This window comes from Carcharhinus amblyrhynchos, chromosome 2 (genome assembly GCF_965287045.1).
Source record: "Carcharhinus amblyrhynchos chromosome 2, sCarAmb.v2.hapA, whole genome shotgun sequence".
Lineage (NCBI taxonomy): Eukaryota > Metazoa > Chordata > Chondrichthyes > Carcharhiniformes > Carcharhinidae > Carcharhinus > Carcharhinus amblyrhynchos.
The window spans coordinates 51,267,163-51,293,242 of NC_137325.1; the positions used below are offsets into that span (position 1 = coordinate 51,267,163).

Here is a 26,080-nt window from a genome sequence, read left to right on the forward strand (position 1 = left end):
AAAATTGTGCTGATTCCCAACTCAGGCTGTCTCTCTTTCTGCACTACAAATTGGTGGAATTCTTTTCTGATTAATGTACTAACGATGTTATGCATAAAATTAACTCATTGTTACATCCCCAGCAAATTCTGGAACTTAAAAATTTACGCCATTTGCTCTTCCAATGGCTGCACAATGTCAAGTGAATAACTGGGTCAAGCAGATCTGGAAATCCACAGAATCCATTTCCAGCATGTGCTGAGCAAATTAATCTCTACCATGTTGGCAGTGGAGATTCCACAATTATCTACAGCATCTCTTTAACAGGGCAAAGAAAGCTAACATTCCTCTCTCTGACTGTTATCTAATAACTTCACTGACAAAAGTGTGCTTGTGGACATCAAATAAAATGATGTGGACCCCATGTGATTGTATTATGATTTTCTACATGTCATTCTAATACTTCCTTAAATTGCAAGGTCTTCCAAATCCAGTAACAAGACAAAGTCCAACAGCAGCATCCTCTCCAAGCCAAGATGCCAGGCGTTGAGATGTTACTCTCACTGACATGCCTGCAGTCTCCTGAAGCAACTGCTCTTCCTAGAATTCGACTGTGAAAGGAGATTCCCAGGTAGACAGTGGAAATGTTTTAGGGATGTCCTCAAAGCACCTCAGAAGAGTTCAAACATACGCTCATGGAAAACCCTATTTGTGGCTGACCAAAATGGAGGTAGTTTACAAAGGCAACAAACAAATCAAAAGACTTCAGCAGAAAAATGCATAGGGATGAGAAGGTATTGGAGAGTGCACAAGACTCCAAACAACTCATCTATCAAACTCTTCACGAGCCAATAAACTGAGACTCTTTCTAACCTCAAGATTATTCAAGATTTTTTTTTATTCTTTCATGGGACGTGAGCATTGTTTCTTGGCCAACATTTCTTACCCATCCTTAACTGCCCTTGATCCGAATGGCTTGCAAAGTCATTTCGGAGGGCAGTTAAGAATCAACCACATTGCAGCGGGTCTGGAGTCCCATGTAGGCCATATTGAACAATGATGGCAGATTTCCTTCCCTAAAGGACATTAGTGAACCCTAATCAATGATAGTCACCATCCCTGAAACTAGCTTTCACATTTGAGCTTAAATTCCACCAACTGTCGTGATGGGACTTGACCCTAGGGTATTGGCCAGGACCTCGGGATTACTAGCCCAGTGACATTATGACTACACCACCATTGCCCTCATGAAGTGGACATAAAAAGGTCCACTATTTTTAAAAAAGAGCAAAAGATTTATCCCCAGTGTCCTTATCAATATTCACGTCTCAATCAACATCACAGTAACAACTTAGCAGATCATTATCACGTTGTTCTCAGAGAGCTTGCTGTGAAAAATTGGTTGGCACACTTCCTCAATTACACTTCAAAAGTACATCACTGGGTGTAAAGCACTCTGGGACCTCTAAAGTCACAAAGGTATATATATATATAAATTAAAATCTCTTTCCTGGCTAATTTTAAATATTTTAATCAAAACGGTGCATAACTTACACTGACAGCGACAGCAACCTCACGAGATCTTTATCAGGCAAGAAACAGATTAATTACTTCCTACTGTAATTATTAATTCACCTTTTCTTCTGAAGTGACTAATCAGATGAACTGATCAGTTTGAGCAGTAACATATCCAATTTTCAAAATCATATGTTACTTCATGGGGAATATTTTTAGTTGTTTTAATGTCCTCCTTTAAATGTCATGAGTTTCTTCATAATTCACTGCATAAACCATTCCCAAAAAACCTTCCAATTGTGACAATACTATTTCTGTGCAGGATGCTTTGAGCAGTCCCTTCTATTTAATTGGTAGCACTGTCTATAACCGGTATCCTCTGTTACTGCAGCAATATAATCGATCTTAATTGCTTCAATGTTTGTTTTAATCTCCATTATTTTTTGTGTTCTCTCCTGGAGTTTTGCAGAATAGGAGTTGATTAGATTGATTGACAGGTAGGATCATATAATTAATTGCAGCTACAAAGAGAATTCATGGTTAGTTCTATTTAAATGATAATTGGAGGAATTGCGAGAGAGCAGTGTCTCTTTTTTCCCCTCTGAAATCTGGAGATTGGGAGCTGCCAGAGACTAGGTTTACTTCACTGAATACTAATGTTTGAGAATATAACTTTTTCTGGAAACTATTACCTGGATCTCTGTCCAGAAGTATTAAAGGGATGGAAATTTAGCACCATGTGAACATACTTGTTTTCTGTGCTAATTCTGAAGGGTATACGTCTGTGGGGATATTGCTTTAAATTGGAATAGATAGCTGTTAAACTTATACTTTATCATGTCCAAGTGTTTTAATTGGTAAAAGTTATGCTAATTCTTGTTATATTCTAACTATGTTCTTAAATAAAGTTTGTTTTGACAAAAGCTTGCAAGTGGGTTAATTGCACCATACTTGGAGAGAAATACCTTGTGCTTGCACTCAGGTCACTGTCACTGTGTGGAATTTACATGTTTTCCCAGTGTTTGAACTGCCAGGGCTTCCTGTGGGTGCTCCAGTTTCCTCCCACAGTCCAAAGACGTGTAGGTTAGTTTGATTAGCCATGCTAAATTGCCCCTTAGTGTCAGGGGGACATAGTAGAGCAAATGCATAGGGTTGCAGAGATAGGGTCTGGGTGGGATTGTTGCTGGTGCAGGTTCGTGATCCAAATGGCTTCCTTCTGTACTGTAGTGATTCTATGATTCTATAGTGCCAAAATCAAAAACAGTTGGGGTCTAAGCTAAATGCATAACATACCTTGGGAGTTTCTGATCAGATCCCCAACACAATTCCTTACTCTTAATATTCTTTTGTATGAATGTACATCCTTTTTGTAAATTCAACGACAAAGCATTTAATTGCATGAATTATATTTGTATTCATTGGATGTGGGTGCTAATAATGGGCCACTCTAATTATCCTTGAACAAAGTGACTTGCAAGACACTTTCAGAGACATTTAAAAGTCAAATGTAGACCAGATTAAATAAGCATTGGCTAATGACCGCACACAAAAAAAAAGTGGTGTGTCTTTATGACAAATCAACAATGGTTTCATGATCAGCGTTAGACTTTTATCTCTAGATTTTTATCAAGTCCAAATTTCACCATCTACTATAGTGTATTTCAAACCCAGGACCCTGGGTCTCTGGATAAGTAGTCCAGTGACAACACTAATACACCAGCACCTCCTGATTCTAAATGTACAAAACATTTTAGTCAGTTGGATTTGGACTAAAATCAATTATAGAATGAATACTTTGTGAAGAGATGCTTGTATTTACACAGTGGCTTGTCATATTATCAAAGTGAGTAGGAAAAAAAGAGTACTACCCTATCTCTGGTAGTGTTGCAGAGTCAAGGCCAGGTTAGGGCTTCAGATAACAAGAAGCTAAATATATCTATGTATAAGATAAAAGTTATGGTGAACATATTTTAAAAATCTGAACTTTTCTGAAATACAAACTGCACTTGGAAGATGCAAAACTGAGGTGCTACAACACAGTTACTGGTCAGAGGATGCAATTACAACTTTTTCTAATATAAACTGGAAGTTAAAAGGAAGTTAACATACAAACAACAGAACTGTATGGCAACAGAAATAGTCAGGAAGTGCACACAGAACTAAGATCAACAACAAGAAACGAGCTGCTTCTGAGAATAGAAAGGCTGTGGTAAGTCAATGTGATATTTGGCCACAAAAGAAAATTTGGCTTTTTGGAATAGCTGCAAATCCATAAAACAAAAGAAAATGTTATCATGAGGCATAAATATTCTCTGTGCTAATACAAAATTATACTCCCAAGAGCTCAACTACCTTCCACAGCAAATAGTGCTGTATCTTTAAGGGTGGCACGATGGCACCGCTGCCTCATAGCGCCAAAGGACCTGGTTCGATTCCAGCTTTGTGTGGAATTTGGATGTTCTCCTAGTGTCTGCCTGGGATTCCTCCCACTGTCCAAAGATAGGCAGGTAGGTGGACTGGCTGTGATAAATACATAGGGTTATGGGGTTAGGGCAGAAGTTTGGGCCTGGGTGGGATGCTTGTCATCAAGCTGGTGCAGACTCAAATGGGCCAAATGGTCTCTTTCTGCACTGTAGGGATTCTACTTTAATTCCTTAGTGACTTTCTTTCTCTGGGCAAACTACTAAAGTAAAGGCAAAATACTGCCAATGCTGGAATCTGAAACAAAAAGAAAATACTGGAGGAACTCAGCAGGTCTGACAGCATCTGGGGAAAGAGAGAGCCTATTTTTCATCCACAGATGCAGTCAGACCTGCTCAGTTTCTCCAACATTCGCTGACTTTGTAAACTATTAAAGTAATGCTGGGATTTTTTAAAATTATAGTTGTGTGAGAAAAGAATGGGAAAGATTAGGAGGGGACAAGAGAGAGATTGGGTTGGTTTCAGGATTGGTCACTGGCCAATACTTAGTTCAACCCCATCTAGGCTTACAGGATGAAAGCAGAGTCAGATGAATGGCTGCAGTCTAATTCCTGTTGGGCACTGATCCACAGCACAAAATAGCCCCCCCTCCCTCCACGTGAGTAATCATCTTTATCAAAGCTGCATGTGGCTGATATGGGAAATCGGAAATGTTCACTTGTATGAGATGCTCTTCAGATAATAAGATTCCATTGTTTGCACCATTTCATTTCACAATCTAAACTCTGGCTTGGAGCATACATTAAAAAAGGTTTATTTTAAAATTCACAGTGTACGCTGCTGCTAACATAATGTTTACATATTATTTAGTTGCAGCAAGTTTTGATCTGAACTGATTTTGGCAGTCGTACACACTGGGAGGTGAAAGGGAAGATGAAAACTGAAAATAATTAGATGATCCATAGATAGCCCTACACTTCTCCACCTGAAGAGCAGTGCAACACAACGCATTTAATGGAGTCTACATAATTACTTGCAACTAAAAACAGTAGCAGTTACTTACTCAATTCAACTTACCTATGCACTTTTTTGAAGCAGTAAACTGCAGCACAGATCAATGGTTAATAATTAGAGGCAAGAGCACCAACTGAGGTTTTTTCCCTCACTCAACCAAGCTATTTGCGATGCCACTGAAATACTAATTCAGTTTTCATCGGGAATGAAGCAAAACACAAAGATCTGCATGGCTTACAATCACATTATATAGCCAAGCAATTCATTGGGTTATTAGGAAAGTTAGAAGAAAATTCTGTGCAATGTACAATCTTATAAAAAGTGAGATATGTGAATGTGCCCCTCCCCACAAGTGTACAAAAGCAATCATGCGTAAAACTGAAATATTTAACTAGGCAGGTGATAATTTACTCTCCAGCCTTGTCAATGCTCTTGGGAACGCTGCTGTTCAGAACACCACTTCCCACCCACCCAGCCCAAGATAAGCTCCCAACAATGTATTCTGAACCATCACCAAGGCTGCATTTTTCCTTCCCTTTGTTATCTCCCCTCTTGACTATTCCAGTGCACTCCTGTCTGCTCTCCCACATTCTCCCTGCATACATTTGTCATCCAACCACTGCTATGCATATCCTTAAATCAGTCAGGGTCCCATTCACTGGTTCTCAATTAGACAATGCCTCCATTTTAAAAATTCTAATCCTTCATTTCAAATCCCTCCATGGTCTTGTCCCTTCCCAACTCCATAGCTCTTCCAGCTCTAAAACCTTTTGAAGTATCCATTCAAATCCAATTCTGAGCAATCAATTTTAATTCCTCTACCATTGATGGCTGTACCTTCAATTGTGAAGGCCTAAACATCTGGATTTCCCTCCTTACACCCAACAATTGCTTTGCTTCTCTTTCCTCTGTAAGAGGCTTTTAAAACTTTACTGTTTGAATGAAGATTTTTGATTATTAGCTCCAATATCTCTTTATATGAATTGGTGTCAAATTTTGCTTCATAATACTCTCATGAAGTAACTTGGGAAGTTTTACTGCATTAAAGACATCCTATAAATACAAGTGACGGTATGATTTTTACAGATATTTGCTGTAATCAAAAATAAAAACTTTTAGTGAAAGTCATTCCACTGATAGCAGTTTTAAGAAATCCATTATGTTACATACAGGGAGGGATGGTGGGATAATTTCTCTCTTTCCTTCACACCTCTCGGTTATCTGCAACAAGGTACGTTTTAGAGGGGACATTTGAAACCTTGTTGATTTTAAGGACAATCATGAAACAGGTGTTTAGGCAAGTTTAAAATCAAAAGAATGTTTACTCATGTCACACACAGAAATGTAAAGGAAGCCTCCAAGTTTCCCAACAAAGTCATACTCAGCTTCTGTTAAGATCAGTTTTTGCAAGCAAGAACAAGTTAGCCTCTCTTTTTCACTGACTGGACTGACTGATTGTCTAGACAGGAACTTTATCTTCTTCCTGGAGGAATGGTTCCTCGGCTGACCTGCTAATTTTCAGATTGACAGCTTTTCCCTGGTTCTTCAGCAACAAGATATATCTGAAGTCAGTTTTGATCATATGTCCACATGATCAATACTTCAATGGCTCACACAAATGATTCAAAGTTGAGAGCTGTTACTATGCAATGGGAAAGGGCGGGAAGGGGCGGGAGGTGATGTTAATGGTGACCGTTCACTCCTTGGGTTAAACTTGCTTCTCCACATCTCTCTACTAAAAATGTGAAGCTTGAAGACACTGCCTTCGTTGTCGACAGATTGAGAGTTTTGGCAAATACCCAGGAGATATCGCTGACTTTCCAAAAGCATGCTCAGATGGGAGTTAATCCATTGTTGTGCAGAAATCAGAGATCACCTGATCTTTATAAAAACTCTACAGTGCAGAAATGAGGTCATTCAGCCCAACAAGTCTGCACCAACAACCACCCCACCCAGACCCTATCCCTGTAACCCCACATATTTACCCAGCTAATCTTTCTAATCTGCATATCCCGGACACTAAGGCACAGTTTAGCACAACCATTCATTCAACCTAACTCGCACATCTTTGACTGAGGAAGAAACTGGAGCACCGGCGGACACGCAGTTAGACAGGGGGAGAATGTGTAAATTCCACACAGACAGTAACCCAAGCCGAGAATCGAACCCAGGTCCCTGGAACTGTGAGGCAGCAGTGCTAACCACTGTGGTTATCTTTGATAGATGTTGTCTACTTTTGAAGTCCATTTTTAAACATTAGAAAAATCTATACCCTGAAAGTTAGGAGTATGATCTTTTTACTGGGAATGAGAATAAATCAGAAAATTAGCTCTTGTACACATACTACACAAATGACAGGATGGTTCATGTCAAATAGGCTACAATTGAGTAAAATATATTTTTCTGAGAAAGGCAATAAACCTTTCTGACCCAAACTTTAATGCTGTTTCTCCTGAGTATCTTCAGTTTGAAGTCTGACCACAATGACTAACAGATCATTTCAACATCTCAAAGATACAAGATTCTAATCTCTCAAGAAGGGAGAGAAAATTGATCGCGATGTGCTTTAGCAAATCATTCAAAGTTCCTTGTGAGTCAATCACAAAATGACACTGATATAGAAGCAACAAAAAGCAAGCAAGACACACGATACACCTGACCCATTGTTTTGGCTGATCATTTACAACAAATATCTACTATATTTTGCAATTCATCCTGTAAAGAGGTTCTCCTGGACTCCACTCCTAAAATGAAATCAAGTAACTCTCCTGAATAGCTAACAGCAAGTTGCATTTATATAGCACCAACTTCAAAGCCACATTACAGGAGCAATTATCAAATAAAATTTGACAGAGCTAATATGAGTTATTAGAACTGTTGATCCAAAATGTTTGGTCGTGGAGATAGGTTTGAAAGGAACATCGTAAAATGACAGCAAGGTGTGAGGGGTTCAGGAAGAGAACTCCAGAAATTAAGGGCCTGGACAGCTGGAGATACACCTTTCAATGTTCGAGTGATGAAAATAATCTGGGCTGCACAAGAGACCAAATGGAAGGAGTGCAGAGATCTCAGAATTGACAGGCTGGAGAAGTTTATAAAGATAAGGAATGTAGCAATTGTATTTAAAGTCTTTACTTGGCATCGCATTTCCATGGATGAAGCATTTCTAGCACCATTACATTTGGCATGTAATTATTTCGATCCATACTTGTGCCAACTCTCAATCTTGTTACAACCAGACATTTAATTTGTTCATAATCAAATATTCATCCAGCTTTTTGATTTTAGTCAACAAAAACATCTGTTCTGACTCAACCAATTCCAAACAGCTGTTCCCCATTGCAGAGAAGGGCAAGAGAATCCCTCAAGTCTTGTTTAAAGTGAATGCTTTTTTACTCATTATCACAAACCTGTTGCATAATTTGTTTGCATTCACTTTATCCACTCATCCCGGATTTGTAGATGGAGTTCAAAGTTGCCCATCAATCTTATCAATTTGACAAAAACGTTACAATAGGACTGGGAAATGGGTTGAAGGGAATTGAAAACTTCACTGTTAGAACAAAGAACAGTACAGCAGGAACAGGCCCTTTGGCCCTCCAAGCCTGCACCGATCATGATACCTGCCTATATGCATTGATGGAAGTAATTGAAACAATCATAATTTAAAACTCATTCACAGCCAAGCAACAAACATTTTTGGATTTATTAAATCTAGAAAGTCAACCACTGATTATTAAGTTACTAACTTATCATCATCAGTGTACTGCAGTTTTAAATATAAACAAACTCCATTGTATTTCTGATTAACAGGTATTACTAAATAATAGACACTAGCAAATAAGACAATATTGTGACAGGATGCAATGTGTTCAGCTGCCACTTCAGCTTCATTTAAAGAAAGCAATTGCAGTTAGAATAATTGGGCGAAAAGTACTCCAGGTAAATAATCTCCTTTAGTTCAAACAGACAGTAATTTGCCCATTTATGGTTTTTGCTGGTAGGAACAGTTACGTTGCAACAGTTGACTTGTTAAGTTTCACAGCTGTCCAATGCATCTGCCAACAGCTAGACAGTACGCACAAATATTCTTCAGTATCACTGTTATTGGTTTTGATTCAGAATGCCTACTGGGAATACTGAGGACCATTACCATTAGCTGAACTCTGAATAACACATTCAGATGGCAGTGCAGCAACAATCAGAATCCCATGTTTCTATCATCGACTGATGCATGCTTCTATTTATAAAAACTTGACAGCAGTCTATAGATCTTGTACGTACCAGCTGCCCCCATCAGAAAAATACTTTTGATTCTTGTACGCTCCACAACTCTTCTACCAATTTATTCCTGTCTTGTCTGCCAACCATTGCCTGCCCACGCAGCCAATCTCCCTATGCTGGTCTCCTCTTGTTTCTCCCTGCCTCACCCACAGATTGCAAATTAGAAAGTTTTATTTGTCCTATAATCCTCTCTTGTCTTGCATCATCAATACTTTTGTCATACAATCTCTCCCTCCTTCCATTCAGACTCTTATTCTATCCTTTTTTCACTTGTCCCAGGCATAATGCAAACCTTTTCCAGTTCTGAGGAGAGCTCATCGATTTTAAAAAATTAACTCTCTCTCTCCATAGATGTAGTCAGGCCTGATTATTTCCAACATTTTGTTGCGAGGGAAAGAAAAACATCAGGTTATGGACAACATCGACATTGTTGCCTTTATTGCCTAGCTGCACTGAGTTCGCTGCTGATCATGAACCACCATAGTCTCAGTAACAATATTACTATATTTGGTAGCAATTATACTTGCAATCAAGTGTCGTGTTAGATTTTTAATGCTTTCTGAAGTGACCTATCTTACCATAAACTAGACGAACATGTAAGGTGGGGATAGCAGACAGCCTTTCCTGAAGGGCTCTAGTGAATTAATTGCTTTTACAGCAATCTTGCACATTAATCTGACATATTATCAGATTTATTCACTGTAATCTCAATTTATCATGTTGGGATTTGAACTAAGATTTGCAGAACTTGTTCAATGCCAAGCTTACTATGTGACTGTACCTTTAACATAGAGAGAAGGGAGAATTCTTCAGGCTAATAAAGCCATCACAGTGTTGCTAATCACATACATTTATCACGTTTCCCCTTGTTAAACCAAGAATAATGCCTTTGCACACCAGCCTCAAATCCACTATAACATGGGCTGCAACTCAGCAGAGAAAGCGCAAATGGCTGCTCTGCACAGGGTTTTGTTCAACTTCAGCAATATTTTCCACTATCAGGAAATTGTACAGATGAATTCTAAATGCAGCTCCCAGTATAGGGAAAAATCCCATAATTAGATACTCAAGTGCATTACTCTGGAGTATATACGATGATGCAGAAGGAAGTGAAGAGAAAAGGTCATCCTTTTAACTCTGTTGCAAGTCTGCTTCCATGTGTGAAGTCTCCTACTGTCTCCTATCAGATAAAATAAACTCAATTCAAAACCTTGTGTGGAATCCTATCGCTAGTAATCGAGCAGGATGGAGTGGAAGATTATTTAAAGACAAAGGTTTAATATTAATGGAACTGTGTAGCTTCTATATTTGGATTTTTAGCCAATAAGTAACAGAATGACAGTATTTTCTGCCTTTAAGTTAATTCTACTAATGCTTTACTATAGTATATTCACAGAATCATATAATAGAATCATAGAATCCCAACAGTACAGAATTAGGTGTCTCAGCCCATCAATACCGTACTGACAAGAATCCTGTCCAGGCCCTCTGTATTTACCCTGTTAATCACCTTGGCACTAAGGGTCAATTTATCATGGCCAATCAACCTAACCTACACACCCTTGGATTGTAGGAGGAAACCGGAGCACCCAAAGGACACGCCCGCAGACACACGGAGAACATGTAAACTCCAGACAGAGACAGTCACCCAAGAACAGAATTGAACCTGGGTCCCTGGTGCTAACCACTGTAAGAAGTCTATCAACACCAGGTTTAAGTCCTGGTGTTCGCCAACAGGAAGGGAACAGTCTTGTCTGGTGATTGTCGAGCGATGTTCATTCATCCATTGTCATAGCATCTGCATGGTCTCCCCAATGTACCATGCTTTGGGACATCCTTTGCTGCTGCATATTAGGTAGACAACGTTGGCAATACACATCTCTTTAACCTATGCCTAATGCTCTTCCCACTCACATTGTCCGCATCTTTAACACTTGAATAGCAGTTGTGAAGACTCACATTCTAATCAGTAATCTGTAAACTGTCTGTGCTGTTATATGCTCTGAGGCCAGAACTCTCCATTCACCTGACAAAGGGGCAAACCCGAAAGCTTGAGAGTTTACTATCAAATAAATTGATTGGACTTAAACCTGGCGTTGTCAGACTTCTTACTGTGTTTACTCCAGTCCAACGCTGGCACCTCCACATCATGGCTAACCACTGTGCCACTCCATATTCAGTGAATTCACTCATTAGTATAGGAACATAATCAGACGAACTTCAAACTCTGTTTTAAAGATGTGGTCTTAATTTTTATCAAGTCATTGTTATAATCTCCGAGTTTGATAAAATACAACCATGTCATTTGGTATTACACAATGGTTAGACATTACAGAGTTGACAATTATACTGTTGCAATCAGAATTTGAGACAATTAAATTGTCAAAAAGAAAATGACAAATGCACTGAAGCAGTTTACAAAATAAATGGATCGGGCCATCAAGTTAAGCAAGCTCTGTTTCATTTACTACAAAGACTATGGGCACTGACAATATTCTGGCAATAGGACTGAAGACTCATGTTCTAAACTGGCCATGTCCCTAGCTAAGCTGTTCCAATACAGCTACAACACTGGTATCTACCCAGCAACCTAGAAAATTGCCCGATTATGTTACGTCCACAACAATCAGGACAAATCTAATTTGGCTCATCAAAATGTCTGTCCACTATCAATCATCACCAAATTGATTGAAGAGGTCTCAACAGTACTATCAAGTGGAACTTAACCAGCAAAAACCTACTCACCAAAGCTCAGTTTGTTCTACTGGGGCCAAGTAGTCCCTGACTGCATCATAGTCTTGACCCAAATACGGACAGGAGAGCTGAAATCAAAAGGTGAGGTGAGAGTGAATGCCTATGGAATCAAGGCAACATTCGACAAAGTGTGGCATCATGAAGACCTAGCAAAACTGGAGTCAATGGGAATCAGGAACTCTCCACTGATTGGAGTCTTACATAGCACAAAGATGATGGGTGTAACAGTTAATCGTTAATCACCCCAGTCCTAGGACACCAACGCAAAAGTCCCTCAGGTTAGTGCCCAGGCCCAACCATCTTCAGGTGAACTTCCTTCCATTGCAAAGGTCAGAAGTAAAGGTAGAAGAATGAGGGGAGATTTGATAGAGGTGTATAAGATTTTGATGAGTATAGATAGAGTGAATGCAAACAGGCTTTTTCCACCGAGGCTAGGGGAGAAAAAAAACCAGAGGACATGGGTTAAGGCTGAAAGGAGAAAAGTTTAAAGGGAATATTAGGGGACGGGGGGGTGGATTCTTCACACAGAGTGGTGGTGGGAGTGTGGAATGAGCTGCTGGATAGAGTGGTAAATGCAGGGTCACTTTTAACATTTAAGAAAAACTTGGACAGGTTTATGGATGAGAGGGGTATGGAAGGATATGGTCCAAGTACAGGTCAGTGGGACTAGGCAAAAAATGTTCGGCATAGACAAGAAGGGCCAAAAGGCCTGTTTCTGAGCTGTAATTTTCTATGGTTCTAAGTGGGGGTGTTCACTGATTCATCGCCATTCACAACTTCAGACACCGAGATGCAGTCCATATGCAAAAAGACCCAGGCAATACTCAAGCTTGAGCTAACAAAAAGAAAGTAACATTTGTATCATACAGGTGCTAGGCTATCTCCCGCAACTAAAACAGGACCAGTCACATAAATACTGCGCCTACAAGAGCAGGTCAAAAGGCTGGGAATTCTAGAGTGAGTAACTCTCTTCATGACTTTCCAAAATCTGTCCATCATTTACAAAAGTAGAACTTGCATGTGTCACAGAATATTCTCCACTTGTAGCTCCAACAACATTCAAGAGGCTTCGACACCTTCCAAAATAAAACAATTTGCTTGACTGGCATCTTGAGGCACAGTGGCAGCAGTGTACCACCTACAAGATGCACTGCAGTAACTCACCAAAGCCCCTTGATGTAACCTTCCAAACTCATGATCTCTTATCACCTAGAAGGACAAAGACATCAGCTGGGAACACCATCGACTTGGAAATATATCACTGTTCCTTCACAGTTACTAGGTCAAAATCCTGGGCCTCCCTCCTTAACAGCACTTTGGTGTACCTATAGCACATGGCCTGTGGCAGTTCAAGGCAGCTCATCACCACCTTCACAAAGGCAAACAAGGATGTGCAATAAATATTGGCCTAGCGTTCCATGAACGAATACATTTTTAAAATTTGCATTAGCCATCAGCTGGCCAATACAAGACCCCATCAGAAAGACAACTAATGTTGCAATCCTACTCTAATTTATAATGCATATATATCCTGCATATAACCTCCAGAGAAAAAACAAATTCCACTATCCTTGATTATCCAATGTAGCACTTAAAGGATTTGCTTTTCTCCCTGCAACTCCCTCATGATTGAGTGTTTTCCTCCTTTATGAGTTGAATATTCAACATTGCATTTTTACCTAATGGTTATCCCTGTTCAAAAATAAAATATGCTAATCTATATTATGGAAACAGTGTCTGCATCTTAATGTATTTGCAAGCACAGTCTACTAACTTAAACTAAACAGAGTACCTCTTTTCAATGCTCTCACAGAAATCAGCTACTTGTTAAAATTTTGGTTAATCTTCAAATTTTTCAAACAGAACTTACCTTTCACATTCAAAGGACAATGCTTGAGTCTGCCAGTCTTTAATCATTCTCAGTGATCAAGCTCTCACCAACGTACACAATAAACCCAAGATTTTAGAGATCTACAAACTAAATTATCCTACTCTGAAACTTTAACTGCATTTCAATTTAAATGGATCATTTCCTCCTTGTGCTGTATGGCATTAAAAAGTGATTAAGCTTTCAGATCAAGAAATATGGTTAAGTAAAGCAAAATTTTCACATAAATGTCCTGTGATAGCAATGTCATTTACCTTGTGTATTATATAAGGCTGTTGCTAAGCACATCAATCTTGAGGTTGGTTTAAAAATACAGTTTAAGTGTCCATTTAGAGTTTTCAGTTCTTGTTGGCAGAGGACAGAATGGCACGCGGAGTTGTGCATTACTTTGAATGTCCTATTGCTCCATGTTAAAGCAACGTTGTGGATCAAATGTCACACCAGTTACAGCAAAATCAGCAACTTCATCGAGAAGGATAAATTCTTCCTCCAAGTTACCATGAAAACTTTCCCATTTCTAAAGATGTTTAAACTGTGGGTTCGTGAAGGCCCACAAGTTATATCCAAATAATTTAGTGTGCAGTTAATTCATAGTACAAGAACATAGCTTCATCAATGATCATATACCGTGATGTTACAGTATAAACAATTTTTTTTCTGACCATGATAAATAGTCCCTCAATAAAATGTAAAAGTTGCCATGAAATTGGTGTGCATCATTCAGCAATGTTTACAACAGGATCATAAAAATAGAGAGGGTAACCCACATGGCAAAGGAAAATGAATCATGTAACTGAAATGCAAAAATGAGGAAGGATGCAGTTTTTTTCTAAACCAAGTATCATATTTCAAAAGATTTATCTTTTTCAGTTAAACTTCCCAGTTATCTTTGTATACTAGTGTCATTGTTCACTTAGTTTACTTATGACTGTATGTATATTACGCATCTTGATTACTGATCAGATATTTCTTCAACTTTAAATGTTAGAGAAGCCTTTTTCACAGAATCCTACAGTGCAGGAGATGGTCCATTCCACCCATTTTTTTCCCCTCAAAGAGTTTCTTCTCTCCATACTAGTCCAATCAATTCTCCCATTCCTCCATCACATCTGTTCTGATGATGCTATCTTCCAAAACAATGCTGCCATCAGGACTTCAGTTTTCCCTCAGTGGAAGATTCCCCTCTCCCCCACCCCCTCCACTATCACTGACAATTCCCTCAATGGTGTCCAACCTATTTCCTGCATTCTTTTCCTCCTCCCAGTAACACAAAAGCGTCCCCTTGACCTTCACTTTCCAACCTGCCAGGCTCAGTATTCAAAGATTATTTTCTGCCATTTTCATCAATGCCACCACCAAATACACCTTCCTTTCCCCTATCAGCATTCCAAAAGGGACTGTTCCCTCTGACAACCTCATTCATTCCGTCATCTCATCCACTTCCCACTGCACTTATCCATGCAACTGCAGGAGATTTAACACCTGCTACATTATCTCCTCTCTTCTTACTGGCCAAGACCCCAAACTTTCTAATTGAAACAGCATTTTACTTATATTTCTTCTAATTTAACATACTTTATTGGCAGCTCACATACATAGGCTGGGTGATGGATTTGCAGATCACCTTTGCTTGGACCGCAAGCATGATCCCGGCCTTCTGGTCACGTCATTTCAACTCACCATCGTACGCTCGTGCTCACATTTGTCCTAAGCCTGCTACAACATTCTAGTGCAGCCCAATGAAGAGGAACAGCACTTCATCTTCCGAATACGCACTTCACAGCATTCTGCACTCAGGATTAAGTTCAATAACTTGACCATGAATTCTGTCCTCCAATTAAAACATTCCCCACCTTATTCACATTTTTGCCTTCAGACGCCTCTGATCTTAATTTTAACACATTTTACTACTTTGCTTTCAGACAGTGCTACTCTCCCCTACTTGGGCCAATCTTTTGTTTCTTCAATATTACCATTCCTTTTAATTCCAGGACATCTTTGTCATTTAATCTCCCCTATACCCTTTTGATCCACGTGCCCCTCCCCATATAATTTGACAACATAAAACCCATCACATTTTTACCTCTCTTCCATTCTGAAGAGGAGTCACATTGGATTTTGAAACATTGGCTGGAATTTTACTGTGCCACCCGCAACGGAAATCAAAGCAGGCAAGGGGTGGACCACGGAAAGGTCCATTGATCTGAGGTAGGATTTAGAGTTTTGGGGTGAATGAGGTCATAAAATCCCACCCATTAACTCTGTTTCTCTCTCCACAGATGCTGCCAGACCTGACAATTTTTTCAAGCACTGTTTTGATTTGACAAGACTCAACATTTTTCAGCAAACATTGCCATTGTGCAGGCAGTCTGGATCTGTGTTAAATCCCCAAACTCCTTTCACCAGGACCTTCAGGTAGAATCCATCTCGAACCCATTGATCGCCCAAGACCAGAAAAGCCATGACTGGAAATCCTATCCTGCCCAGTGCACCACAACATTTGCTCTATAATTAGGGAGGGGTGGGAGGGCAATAATGAAAAGTCACAGACAAAGTTTCCAAGTTCCATCAAATCTCAACTTTTATAGATGACTTCATGTGCAAAATAAATTTCACAACAGCTTTTATGCCTTTGATTCTAATGACCTTTCTTCACACCCTAGCTGTGACTGTAACACTACGTTCTACACTCGCTCCTTTCCTTTTTTATGAATGGTATGACTTGACAAGAAATACCTTTCATTATATATGTGAATACATGCAACAATAATAAATCAAAGCGAATCAAAAATCAGCCTCACAAAGAAACTATGGTTTTATCCACATTGATGTGATAAAAGAAAGCAAGCATGGATTATCTACTGCACAACTTGGACCAGAACCTGTCTCAAGCGTTAGTCACAATTCTGGAATTTGGAAATTTGCCTCCTTCCCAATTTTCTTTTTGGTTGAATAAAAATTGAAAAAAAATGTTAAAATTTATATATTTAAATGTCAATTTTGAACTTCTAACTTTAAAAAAACTGTCACAATACATTTGCAATTATTTCATACAGACATCCATTCACTCCCATTGTTTCAAACGAAGCATTCAGTAACCCCAATGTTTTTTTTTCAAATGTTCTAATGATGGTTCAGATTTTATCCAGTGAGCAGCTGAGACATACAGACCAGAAGGTTCCAGAGTCAGTCCTTGGTTTCTGCCAAGTGAATAAAATCAACCAGGATGAAAATAGGTTTGCTACATTTGGCCTTAAGCCACTTTAGCTATGTGGCGGATAGAGAAAAGAAAAATTTCCTGCTGCAGATCACCATGCAATGACAATAATTTCCTGCAGATGTGTATATATGTCTGTGTGTGTGTGTGCGCGCGCACAGATATTGCTGAGATGTGAATTACCTTTTGACTCCCTTTAAACAGAAATATCAGCAAGTAAGCTGGTTCACCATTAGCTACTCGGAAGAAAGAGAAATCTTAATTAAAACAGACACTTAAGGCCAGATTTTCAGAGTTTTCCTAACTCTGTAAATCCTTAAAAGTGGAAGGTGGGAGATGCAAATGTCCCCACTTCCAACAGATCCAATTTTTGCCATCAGAGGCAAGAGGATGGGACATGAATCACACTAAGCAGGAAATCCAAATCCAGTAGTGATATGATCTTAGTGCTGAATTCCAATAGATCACATTTTGGCTGATCCAGACGCCTTAATCACAATATGGGAGTCATGAAATGATGGAGTAAACAAACACTCTGGAAGGACAGATAGGGCCTCTAAGTATCATGATTGGAAGTTTAAAAATCCTCTGCTCTTTAAACTTGGAAGGAAAAACTTAATCGGCCAGTGAAAGTTACAAATATTGTCTGCTGGATGACTTTGATTGACAGGCCATTTGGTTTATGTTAGAACAAAATTAACATCCATTTGTGCAGTTTCAAGAGTCCTTTGTTGACTTTTCCAAGGGCGATATAATTACAAATGTTTGCCTGAGTTTCAAAAAGCTACAATTATCTCAGGAGGGAGATTGATTTTGTAATTGGATTAACAGTTTAAAAAGACTAAATATTAGCTATCTTTGATGTGAAGTCCTAATAGAAGACTGTTTGTATAAGGACATTCAACATTTCACAAGATTTAAAATCTTTGAATGGGTTTCATGAAAGGGAATTTTTTCACTATCAAGAACATAGAAGTGAAAACTCTAAAATAAACTTCTAACAATCTCCACATGGCTCCTGAAGTCTGATAGGTCGAAAGAGGGTGAGAAGTGAAGTCTGATCGGTCTAACAGCTTCTAAAATAAGTTTCAGTGAATGGATATTAGCCTTCAAACCAGCCCAACTTGGCACTTGACCATCCCTACGGCAATCGAAGCCCAACACAATCCTGCCCCATATTGCTGGAGTGAAAACTGGGTCCAAGAGCCTCGTTAAATAGAGATGGGTGTGCCAAGTTGGGAAATTTCCTGACCATGCTTCCTGCCTCCCTTCTACTCATCTCCAGGCTTTAGTCAAAATCTTTAAAATAACTACACAGCCTTTACAAACCCTTGTTCCTCTAAACAAAAAGAAAATTGCATCATTTGGTATTGGGAGATGATTTAGCAGGAAAGTTTTTTTCATTTGCTTTAAGCACTTATTGCAATGAATGCAATTTTTGCTTTTTCCTTGCTTAATCTACATATTGCTAAATCAAACAAAATCACCATCATTAGCACACCTTATGAACATGACAGAGTTTTTAAAAAGCAGACATCATTACTTTAGGACTGGAGGCCAATGTGAAAGCCAGCAATTCACATCCCGAGGGAAGAACTGTGGCAAAACATTACATAAGAGAAAGCCCTCAGCTTGGTTATTCTAAAACAACTTTTAAACAGCTCAGAGGTGACAGGTAAGTGTTCAGTTACAACGGCAGGAAAATTAGTCAAACTTCTCAACACAAATACCACATTTGACTTAAGAACCTACAAATACTGATGTGGAAAAGATGGAAAGTAAATAAAAGCACAACTTAGTACAACGTTACATATTCAAGTAACACGTGTGGATAGATGACCAGTAATACAAAGAACACTTGTCACATGTATGTCAGTAACAGAACCTGCATCTGTACGAGGGAAAGCAGAGAGATATGGATGTACAAATATCAACAACTTGAGAGGTGATGTGGCCCCTGGCCTCTGGAAACAGATCACAATAAACCTATGTACTAAACTAGCAACTTTTCTCACAGGACTTGGGTGGTTTGAGCTTTTTGGACATTTTAACATCCTGGACCTAAACAAAGCACTCCACTGTCAGGTCAGGAACAAAACAACAAACGCAGCTCTTCAACTATGCAACGCTTGCCCATGTAGTCATTGAGATGTGGTTGCTGACACTCCATATCAACCTCCTATTATGAATGAAGCAAATAAGCCCCATTTTTTTCCTTCATTTTGGAATGTAAACTGCCATCAGGATAATGGGGGTGAACTCCCATGGAAAGTAGCTTGCCAAAGAAGCAAATCCATGTGTTCCCCAACCAGAAACCATGGATGAACACTACTTGCTAAAGTCCAGGTCTGAGGCATTCAAGTCAGGTGACACTTACCTATACAAGGTAGCCAGATACGATCCAAGGAGATCCATCAAAAATGCCAAAAGATAATACCGGACCAAGCCAGCCATACCAAACCCTGCCAACCATGGCAAGGTCTGCAAGCATAACAAGCCTCAAGATGAAGGCATGTAAAATCACCGGCTCCAACGCATCCCTCCTTGATGAGCTCAATGCATTCTCACCCATTTTGAGCAAGGAGGTCAGCAACCTCCTTGCCTTCCACTCTGGATGAACTAGTATCTGGGGTCACCATTTCAGATGTTAGAGCAGCTTTCTCAAAAGTTCAGCCCACAGAAAGCGACTGACTCGAATAGGGTACCTGGAGGATCCTGTGCAGATCAGCTGATGGGAGTATTCACAGACATCTTCAACCTCTCTTTACAACAATCTGAGGTCCCTATCTGCTTCAAGACGACGACCATCATCCCAGCAGCTAAGAAAAACCAAGCAGCGTGACTTAATGATTACCAGCCAGTGGGTCTGACATCCATCATTACAAAGTGCTTCGAAAAGCTAGTCATGGCAGAATTAATTCCAGCCTCCCGGACTACCTGGAGGCTGCCACAATAGGTCCAGAGCAGACGCCATCTCCCTGGTCGTGCAATCAACCCTGGAACACCTAGATAACAAGGACACCTATTCAGATTCCTATTTATTGACTACAGTTCAGCCTTCAATACCATTATTCCCATGAATCGCATCTCCAAACTCCATGGCCTGGGCTTCAACACCTCCCTGTGACTGGATCCTGAACTTCCCAACTCTCAGACCACGATCAGTAAGGATAGGCAACAACACCTCTCCACAATCATCCTCAACACTAGTACCCCAGAAGGCTGTGTTCTCAGCTCCTTATGATCCTCCTTACGCACCTATGACTGTGTGGCCAAATTCGCCTCTAATTTGATTTTCAAGTTTGCTGAAGACACCACCGTAGCTGATCGGTTCTCAAACAATGACAAGACAGAGTACAGGATTGAGATCGAGAATCTGGTGAACTGGTGCGGTAACAATAATATTTCTTCAATATCAACAAAATGAAGGAGATTGTCATCGACTTCGGGAAGCGTAAAGGAGAACATACCCATCTACATCAATGGGGACGAAGTAGAAAGGGTCGAGAGCTTCAAGTTTTTCGGTGTCCAGACTATCAACAACATGCCCTGGTCCGCCCCCTGCCAATACTATTGTTAAGAAAGCCCACCAACGCCTCTACTTTCTCTGAAGGCCAAGGAAATTTGGCGTGTCAGCTACGACTCTCATCGACTTTTACAGGTGCATCATAGGAAGCATTCTTTCTGGTTGTATCACAGATCAGTATGGCTCCTGCTCTGTTCAAGGCTGCAAGGGACTACAAAAGGTCGTGGATGTAGCCCAATCCATTGCGCAAACCAGCCTCCCATGCATTGACTCTCTCTCTACACTTGCCGCTGCCTCGCCAAAGCGGCCAGCAGAACTAAGGACCCCATGCACGCCGAACATTCTTTCTTCCACCTTCTTCCATTGGGAAAAGGATACAAAAGTCTGAGGTCACATACCAACCAACTCAAGAACAGTTTCTTCCCTGCTCCTTTTGAATGGACTTACCTTGCATTAAGTTGAACTTTGTCTACAACCTAGCTATGATATAACGCTACATTCTGCACTCTCTCATTTCCTTTTCAATGAATGGTATGCTTTGTCTGTATAGCGCAAGAAACAATACTTTTCACTACGTTAATACATGTGGCAATAATAAATCAAATGAAAACAAGTGTTTAGATGTATTAACAGACATTTTGCACAGGAGAACTATTTTACTGAAGTCAACGTTGTACAACAGTCTGCTTCAGGTCTATTCTCACCTGAAGGTCAAGGCGTAAGCTTCAGAACAAAAGACAGCATGTTAAATTAGGCAACACAGCTATTTGCAGAAGCCACGACACAAGGAATCTTGCCAAAAATCAAGGGACAATTCTGATTTTCAAAAAAATTACAGTAAAGTTGAAGCATGCAATACAAGATTAAATATATTTTAAGTTCATATTGAAGAAAGAATATTGTGCATGGTAGAAATCTGAAATATCAAAACTGCAGAAACATCAACAGCTGTGAGCTCAGATGAATGGAAATCAGCATGAAGCTGTGCTCTTTTTCTATTACCTGTGCCACCACTTCCGTCAAGAGTCTTCTCCCACCTCCCCTCCCCCCCAACACAGTAGATCCTTCCTCTTGCCCAGAGGGAACCCCTCTCTGGGCTTTTACTCTCCAAATCTTTTTAACAGAACTTCCAGCAGGACAGCAGCCATCTCAATTGCTTTAAATATCTAAACCCATAACAATCTGTTGCTCAGGTCCAAGCCAAAAAAAAAAATCAAACCTGCTGGCAGGGTGAGGTTGTCTGACAAGCCCAACCCTCATGACATCTCCTCACATCTCCCAATAGATCATGGTCCTACCAATGAATATCAAGCCTTTTTCTTTTGCAAGTTTGGCACTGACCTCATCCCCTCTAGAGATCCTCCCTCCAAGGTCTCCAACATCAAAACCCCCCCAAATCCCAAACAGCCTGCTTCTATCTCCTTCCAAGATGCACTAAAGACTGTCCAGGCGTTGGTGGACCAATAGGAGTTCCCATAGCATATTTGGAAGAAATTATTTCTTCAATTTTTTCATGGGACATGGGTGTCACTAGAAAGCGCCAACATTTGCTGCCCATCCCAAATTACCCTTTAACTGAATGCCATTTTAGAGGGCTTTAATACCATTGCTATGGGTCTGGAGTCACATAAAGCCCATATCAAGTAAAGATGACAGATTTCCTTCCCTAAACAACATTAGTGACCCAGGTGGGTTCTTCTGACAGGCAACAATTTCATGGTCATTGTTAAATTTTAACTCCAGATTTTTAGTGAATTCAAATTCCACCATCTACCCAGGTTGCCAGAGCATTACCCCGCGCCTCTGGATTACAGTGCCCATATCACTGTACCAAGATATTTTTGATATCTTGTGGTATCAAAAGGAGCAGTTGCTCAATGTCAGAACAAGTTCAGCCAAGCAGAGGAGATGGAACTTGAAAACTGAATCTCCATTCAGAAAGAAGCAGAGAGCTCCGAGTCCATTTTGACGGAAGTTGGAGGTGCAGAGAGATTGGAGACACCCAGGTAAAAAAGTGATAGTTAGGGCCACAAGACCGTTAAAAGTGGCAGAGGACTGAAATGATTTTGACTTGATTTACTGTCACAAGTACAGTAAGTATACAGTGAAAAGTACTGTTTCTTGCACTCTACAGAGAGAGCATACCATACATCAGTAAGGAAACGAGAGAGTGCGGAATATAGTGTTACAGTCAGCTAAGGTGTAGAGAAAGATCAACTTGATACCAGGGAGGTTCATTCAAAAGTCTGAAGGCAGCAGGGAAGAAGCTGTTCTTGAGTCAGTTGGTACATGACCTCAGACTTTTGTATCTTTTTTCTGAGGGAGGAAAATGGAAGAGAGAATGTCTGGGGTGTATGGGGTCCTTGATTATGCTTTTCCGAGGCACCGGGAATTATAAACAAGAGTCAATGGATGGGAGGCTGGTTTGCCTGAGCTTCATTCATGACCCCTTGTAGTTTCTTGCAGTCTTGGACAGAGCAAGGGAAATACCAAGCTGTGGTACATTCAGAAAAAATGCACTCTATGGTGCATCTGTAAAAGGTGGTGAGACCGTAGTGGATCAGCCAGGGTAGTCCTGTTTGAGCATCTTAAAAAAGGTAGAAGCGGACTATTGAGGGTTGGGGGGGGATTAAGTTGGAGGCTTTGAAGGGAAGATCTCCAGGAGAGATAAGGTCAGTGAAAGTCTTGCTAACAACGGCTTAATGTTCAGTGGTGGGGTCATGGTTTTGTAGAAGACATGATGTCAGAGTTTGTGTTAAGTTTGGCCAGCAAGAGGCTGGTTCAGCAAACAACAGCAGCACCATCCTCATCTGCACGTTTAACAAAAACATTAGGGTTAGACCTGGGAGAATGGAGTGCTGCAAGTTCAGAGGGAGATGGGTTGGAGAAAACAGAGAAATCGAGACAGCTAATGTCACACCAACAGTTGTCAATGAAAAGAGTGCAAGAAGCTCAAGGGAAGAGTCTGGATGGAACATAAGTTCTGAAGACAAGAGAACAGGTTTGTGTGCAGGTGGGGGTTTCTTAGCCAAAGCAGCAGACACAGGTGACGGAAGAAGAGTTAAGCATCAAGTTAAATTCAAAATTCATTGAGTTGAGGGAGTCAGGGGATGAGGTTGAAACATTTGTTAAGGATGAATCATTTGATATCAAAAAGGAATAGACCAAAAGGGACATTGAAATAACAGCAAGGATGAGATGGGAAGAAGGAATGCAATCCAAAGAAAGTGAATATCCAGAGTGATATTGGAATCACAGGGTAATATGTTGTGTTCTCCAAACAGTGGCAATTGTATTCATAACACTTCATTCAGACCCCTCAACTTCTGGTCGCCTTTGGTTTTAATTCTCTACTTCACTCTCACCCTGGCCTCTTTGTCCTTTGCCTTGAACACTGCAACATCAAGGAATATCTCATCTCGCAACCAGACACTTTAACAGCCTTCCTGACTCAACATTGAACTCAAGAGTTTCACATCAAGATCTCTGTCCCCACTTTCTTGCGTGAGCGTGGAGGGGATGGGGGGAGGGGGAGGACTGGGGAAATGGCTGTTCAAGAATATGATGTTTACCCCTTTACACCTCATGCAGATCCATCATGTGTTCCATTACCATCATCTTTACATCCCTGTTTAAAAACTGTTAGAGCTTTAACTTATTCCAGTTCTTGCAAAAGGTTGTCAAACCAAAATGTTAATTCTGTTCCTCTCTGCACAGATGCTGTCGTACCAACTGAGTACTTCTACATTTTTCATTCATAGATTTAATGTTCACGTTTATAGTCTGACTGTATCAACTGAGAATTTACACTAACCGTTGCAACTGTAAAAAGATCAGAGTGGATAAAAACACACGTCATGTAAAAAAACCACCACAGGATTGCCAACTGGAATGTATTACAGTTTTTAGCCATGCAGGCTACCACAACAAATCCTGTCTGGTGTTACTCTATTGTCCTTGAGACAGCACTACTGCTGACAATAATGGAGTTGGCCTTCTCAGAAGTAACCACGTTGTCTGGTTGCTGATGAAGCAAGCACACAGATGGCAAATCAGATTTACTCATGCTGGCCAATACGACTTTCCTCAGTTACTCACAACAACACAGTTGCCAGCTAAGAGTTTCAACTACTGGTTCGAAACAGCAGGATATTTGCAATTATTTTTAAGATTGTTTGGGCAGCGATTAATCAGTCACGTATCATTAATGAGCTCACTGTAACAAAACTGTAATGAAGCCAATAGCTTTTGCCAGGACAGCAAAGCCACTTCTGAAAACAGCTGTGCAATATAAACATCCCCAGGATCAGTAAGGCAACATGCATTCCCTTTATTGAACTTCATAATAGTTACAGGAGTATATTCTCCCATTCTACCCCATCAACAAGCTTTTTTTTGTGTTAATAGTATAATTTTCTATAGAGAATCAACAGGAAGAATAATAAAGGCAGTCTCCTTTCCAAGAAAGGACGTTAATGTTTCATTGGTGCAATTCTGATGAAAATCTTATACGTTTGCACTGTTCATAGAAATTTCAAACAAGAACAATCATATGCCAATGTGCTGCACTTGCTGAAAATTAAGAACATTAGCTAATAAGCTGTTCACAAAAATATTAAGGAAACACCAACCACAACAGGATTTTAAAGTTCATTGTCTCTCTCAGTCACTGATTTTAAAATGCTCAACCACTTCTGCCCCCAAGAAGAACGGCAAACAATGGGCAGCACAATGGTTAGCACAGGTGCCTCCCAGCACCAGGGTCCCGGGTTCAATTCTTGGGTCACCCGTCTGTGGAGTTTGTACGCTTTCCTTGTGTCTGCGTGGATTTCCTCCCACAATCCAATGATGAGTAGGTTAGGTTGATTGGCTATGCTATATTGTCCCTTAGTGTCCAAAAGGTATTAGCTTAAGAGGATTAGTGGATAAATACGTGGGTTTATGAGATAAGCCTAGATATGAGTTGGTGCAAACTTGATGGGCCGAATGACCCCCTTCTGTACTGTAGGGATTCTATGATTCTAACGCAAAAGTCCAAAACAAGTAATCTTTTCAGCAGTTATTGCTGGTGTGGACCATGGAGCAAAGGAAAAGAAATAGACGACTTAAACAACTGCACTGGTGCCACAACTTCTAAAATGGAATGCAGGAGCAGCTGTCAAAGCTGAAGAGGTAGAAAACAAAACAAAACCCTACGTTCAGGTCTAATTTCCCTGATGGATCATCTGCCAGATTATTGCAAACTGAAGCAGAGTTGGTATCACAGTGCAAATCTAAGTTTGGGGAAACTCAACAAACTGGGTTTAACAGAACGATTGTACAAATACTGCAAAGCAGCAATTGAGACACTGACCATCAATATCAATTAAAAATTCTGAACACTAGTCAAAATGCTGATAATGCATTCCTCTTAATGGAGCAGCAGCAACAACTTTTCTTTCATATAATACTTCTTAAAGTGCTTTAAATGACAGTAATGGAA

At 40.1% G+C, this 26,080-nt stretch overlaps 1 protein-coding gene across 3 annotated transcripts in view; it reads right to left on the reverse strand.

Moving 5' to 3' along the window:
• osbpl3b (oxysterol binding protein-like 3b) overlaps positions 1-26,080 on the reverse strand; it is a 189,864-nt gene that overhangs the window by 145,724 nt on the left and 18,060 nt on the right. For 2 of the 3 annotated variants that reach the window (XM_080205481.1, XM_080205461.1), the window contains exon 2: positions 11,959-12,035. The exons of the other annotated variant lie outside the window; for it this stretch is intronic. The gene's annotated coding sequence lies outside the window, so the exon portion shown is untranslated. The remainder of the gene's footprint in view (positions 1-11,958; positions 12,036-26,080) is intronic. 3 annotated transcript variants of the gene reach the window in all.